The following is a 5,436-nucleotide window of genomic DNA, read 5'->3' on the forward strand; positions in this document are numbered from 1 at the left end:
CTAGAAACATCCCAGTGATTTAAATGCATGCAAAAACACTCTGAGAGCAAAAGATGGACAGGTATTGATTGCAACACAGCCAGGGTAACACTGCAATCCTCTCTAAATAAGAGGTAATTTTCAAGAGTGAGGGGATGAGACAGGCCAGCTTCACAAAATCACCATTGTTAGCTGACTTTGACCAACAGCAGCTGCCTAGAGAGAGGGATCAGAGAAGGCTCAAGTAGTAGATTTTGAAATGAAAGGTGGTGCTGGTTCAGCAGAGGAAGTAAACTGCAATGAAACAAAGATTCCAGTTTGCAGTTTATAGAAAATCTGATCCAAAAGTTCTGTATGTATTTTCAAAAACTGAAATCCCGTTTGTTCCCCCACAGCTAAATTAAGAATGTGCTATTTTGAGCTAGTGAACATTATCCCAATGTACTGAAAACACAGACAAAAATCCAGCAACTTTCCAGGGTTGACGTGGTTATCTCAGGCCTCAGCTCTCTTGCTTTGCACTGTGCTAGAAAGCAGCTGATGGTAAGATGAGCCCTGAGACGTGTCCAGCTGCAGGCGCCACCCCTGCTCTGCACCAAGGAGCTGTCTCTGCTCCCCAGCAGGGTCCTCTGCCCTCTGAGGTGTTTTCTGCAGTGCTTGTTGGGATGCACAGTGGAATAATTGCAGGGTTTTTCTACTTGAAGAAGTCAAAACCTTGCCAAGACCTTTCTTCTGCTGTTGTGTCCTTGCCCTCTTGGAGGCAAGCACCTTGAGGGAGGCTCTCTCAGATGAAGGAACGCTGCCTTCCACAGCCATCAGGACTGGTGAGGCCTGGAGATGTAGCTGTCAACGTGTTGTTGGGTGGCTTCAGCTTTGAAAGCTGTCTGGAGTGAAAGAACTCTAAGGTGGAATAGCCTGGGACAGAAGGCACTTGGTCACAGAACACACATACTTGGAGTATCACTTGTGGCAGTAAAATAAACTGATCTGGAATAAGAGGAAGAAGACAAGCAGCAAGGACCACTTTGTATAAGGTGAGAAATATGAAATCATTGCCATCTGCAGGTTCAGCAACCTGCTCATTACTTAGAGTAGGAGGTTTCCAGATCCCATCGTGATACCAGGATGGCTGAGCATCTTCTTTCTCACTCCAGAAACTTCCTGCCAGTCTTTATCTGGCCTCTTCCTTGAGGCAGCCACACACTCTCTTGTTTCATAGCTGGTTCTCTCAGACTCATCTGGTCCATAAGGGCTCTGTTTGCTAAAGTACAAGGACGTGAGAAGCAAAACAAGTTACAAGAACTGTCAGAAACATGTTCCTATGTTGCTGCCTTTGTTTAAAGAATGCCTCAGCTCCTTGCTCTTGATCCATTGTTGGTGGGTGTGATTTCTTCTGTCCCTCCTCTTAGTCATGGCCCCAAGTCCACGACTTTTTCCTGGGACCACCTGAATCTTTCACTTTACAAGATGGGAACCAGAACTCCTGGCTAGTCTAGGCAGATTCATCTGTCGAGGTCAAACTCTGCAGTGCTGAAATGCCACAGTGATGAGATCCTGGATCCAGGAACAGACAGTTGAAAATGGGCTGGTGTTGGCTACAGATCAACATCTAAACAGGGAGCATGGTCAAGGGAGAACAGCAGACACAGAGGTGAGGAAGCCAGGGCAGGATGGAAAGCAGCCTCTGAACTCAGCTCAAATGTACTGTACAGAGATTCATAGGTACCAGGAGCAGGCTGTGATGTTACAGAGCTCTGTGAACTTGCTATGACACAAGTGATGGATATATATTATTGACACGGTAATTTCAGCCAGTTAGCCAGTTCTCTTAAACTGATACAGAGTATACATAGGTCAGCTCAGTATTCATCAGGTAAAGACAATAGACACACAAGTCATGAACAGACACACCTTCAGCTCTTACTAGTTCAGTGTTCATTTAGCTAGCAGGTAATTCTTTACTGAAAACAGTATGAGAGTGCAGACAGAACAAGTCCCTAAAGTGCAAATAGAAGAATGTATCTGGAAGCTTCTACCATGAAGTAACAAGCTGGATTTGCCCCAGGATTAAATAACACATTGCTGCTGCAGTCTTGGGCCACAGAGCACCTCATGAGAGCAGCTGCCTGGTTTGCTGGGTTGTTCCCTTATACCTGCAGAGATACAGCACTCACCTCAGCACTGTCCTTGTGCAAGTCCAAAGAATGGAACTAGCTACTACGTTTGCAGATTAATTCCTGAGCAAGGGGTTCTCTGAGTACAAGGCAGCCCAATGTGGGGCACAAAGGGCACAGATGTTCACTGGGAGGTACTAGACTGAATTTATAGCTGTTATTGTAGTTCAGCTATGAGCATGCTGTGCCTGCCTGTAAATGACATTCTGGTGCTCACTGGTGGTCGCTGCTGCTGTGTTCTGATCCCCTCACTGTGTTGTACCTGGGAGCACTTTGGTGACAGCCATGGTGACAGCCTGGGCTGGCAGGTGGCCAGGGCATCGCTGCTGTCTGTGCTGCTGCACTGGGCAGGCTGGAACTCCAGTGGGACCTGGGGTGGAAGGGACTGTGACCTGCAGAGGAGTCCACGGTGGAGCAGAGATCCTTCAGCCTGTGGAGCACTCAGTGCCAGAGCAGGGGGACTCCTGAAGGAGGATGTGACCCCGTAAGAAGCCTGTGCTGGAGCAGGTTTACTGGCAGGACCTGTGACCCACAGGAGACCCACACTGGAGCAGCCTGTGAGCTGCAGCCTGTGGAAGGACCCATGTTGGAGAAGTTCAAGGACTGTCTCCTGTGGGTAGGACCCCACACTGGATCAGGGAGGCAGGGATTCCCCTGGTGAAGGCTATGGTGAATTAGCTGTGCCCCTGGAGCCCACGGAGGACTGTGATGTGGACTATGCTGATGGTGGACTATAGCAGGAACTCCTGGTTCAAGCCAGGCTGGGGGCAAGAGGAGGAGTTCATTGCAATACTAAACCCTGTAACCTGGCCAAAAAGGACCTTTTCTGCTTTTTGTGCCACCCCACCAGTGGGAAGGATGGGAGTGCATGGGACGTTGAGAGGAGGTGCAGCCAGGACAGTGGACCCCAGCTGTTGAAAGGGATATTCCAGACTGTGTGACATCATGCTCAGTGTGCAATGTGGGGTGAAGAAGGAGGAAGAGGGGTCGTTTGGACCGATGGGGTTTGTCTTCCCAAGTAACCATCATGTGTGATGGGCCCTGCTCTCCTGGAGGTGCTCAACACCCGCCTGCCCATGGGAAGCAGTGAATTTGGTCCATGCTTTGCTTTGCTTGTGTGTGAGGCTTTTGCTTTGCCTGTTAAACTGTCTTTATCTCAAGCCATGTTTTCTATCTGTTGTTCTCCCAGTTCTCTGCCTGGTCCCACTGGTAGGGGAGCAAGCAAGCGGCTGCCTGGGGCTGGGCTGCTGGCTGGGGTTAAACCACAACACCACGGCAACAGAGAACAGAGGGGAGGTGCTTGTCAAGAAAAAAAAACATTTTTAGGGGTTAAAAATACACCATATGGGTTAGCAATGGCACAGAAGGAGACAGACTGTGGATAGTGATCACTGCTACTAAGTCAACAGTTCCTTGAGCTGCTGAGGTCCTTCCTGCAGTGCAGTTACTGACAATACCACAGCCATCCACCGACCTAGTTACTGCAGGGTTACTGCAGGGTTTCCGTTCCCAGCACTCACAGCCAACACGACTGACTTCAATTTCACAATTATTAATGCTTTGCTTAAAGCTTCAGCAACTGGAACCAAGCGATCGCTGCGGAGTCTCAGCTTTTGCTTAAAGAGATAAGCACAACGTGAAGCTTCTCACCGTCAGAGAAAAGCCTGATAAGATGAATTCCCAAAGGTCAGAAGTCATGATGATAAACAAGGAGAACCTAGCCCAAGACACGGTTCAAGTATTGTGACTTTTAAAGGACACCTAGTACTTTTGAGGGGTTTTCCTGATTTTCTGGTTGTATTCCTACAGGAATATTTGGGAAAGAAGGGGCTGGCTTTAGAAAAGGAAGCAATTATTAGCAAAACTTAGCACAAAAGGCAGCAGGAACACCTTTACATCAGCTAAGGAAGGAAAAAGACAAAGGGCTGCACAGTCTACACAAAATGAAGAAAACCCCATTACAAGGAGGTAGAGGAAAGCAGGAAGGGTATTTTTTGCTTTCCTTCCTCTTCATCTTCCAATCTGTCCCTCTCAGACCCCGCTTTCACCTCCTTCTAGAAGAGGGGGAAGCCAAGCTTCCCATAACCCTGTGAGCTCAGCTGTGCAAGCTGGAGACAAAAGAGGAAACCAAACACACAATAAGAACCTGTGGATTGGCCAAACGAGAATTCCTAGAAGTAATTATCACAAAGACAATGTTGGTTAGCACTCAAGCTGCTAAGGTGAGGATTGGCCCTACATCCCTCTCAGGGAGAGACAGAGGTGTGCTTTTCTACTTCCTAGTGTGAGAGTTTCCTAAACAAGCCAGGGATTTACTCTGTTACTCTCAGTAGGCTGTGTCGCTCATTAATTAAGTGTGGGTCAGGTTCTCACCTAGGTGATGTCTGAGTAGACTGGTCCAGCCTTAGGTGAAAGGGAAACCTTCAGCACTGTGCTCTGTGTGCTCCTGTCGTGCTGGAGGTCCAGCCCCAGGGCTGCCCTGCAGTGTCCCCACTGCCAGGTGTGCAGCCTTGGTCCTGCCACTGTCCGTGTCTGCCTTGGGGACAGGTCAGATGCAGCTGTGCCTCAAGCTGTGCCCATCAGTGCGGCTGGTGGGGGTGAGCATGGGTACACTGCTCCCCAGGCTCTCTCCCTGAGCTTTCACTGCCAGTCAGAGCTGATGGCAGGGCACTGGTGCATGGACCATGTCCCTGTGCCCAGCACTGGAGCCTGCAGACCGTCAGCTGCGGATGCTTCTCCTTGTCCTTGAGAGAGCTGTGCCCATTTAGCCTTAAAGAAAAGCCATGCAATGGTTGCCAACCAACAAGTCATGGGGGATAGAAACATCCCCTTGGAGGGCTTTCTGAATATGCAAGCATATTATTAAAATCAAAACCAAACCCCAAACCAGCTCTGTTACTAATAACTGCATACCTGGAAAGGGAAATATAAAATATTACGCTTTTCCCTTAGCAGCCCAGTCCACTAGGAGTGCTTGATAGGCATGTGGTGCACCTATCAGTACAACCAGCAGAGCCAGATAACAGCCAGGGACTGGCTAGAGGGTGGGAAGCAGGCTGTCCCTGTCACTTGTAATCTTCTCACATCCAGAGGCATCTTAGGGCCTTTCTAAACACGTTGATACTGCCTGAAAATCACTGAAAAAACCCACCCTTTGTTTGTGTTAACAGGATGAGAAAGTGCAAGGCTTCCTGTTATGTGTGTGTGACAGCTACAGATAAGCAGAGACCTCTGGACAGGAAATCCGCCCAACTTCTGCAGTGTGATTTGCCTGAAGCTGAGG

This window comes from Prinia subflava, chromosome 11, assembly GCF_021018805.1.
Source record: "Prinia subflava isolate CZ2003 ecotype Zambia chromosome 11, Cam_Psub_1.2, whole genome shotgun sequence".
NCBI classification, from domain to species: domain Eukaryota; kingdom Metazoa; phylum Chordata; class Aves; order Passeriformes; family Cisticolidae; genus Prinia; species Prinia subflava.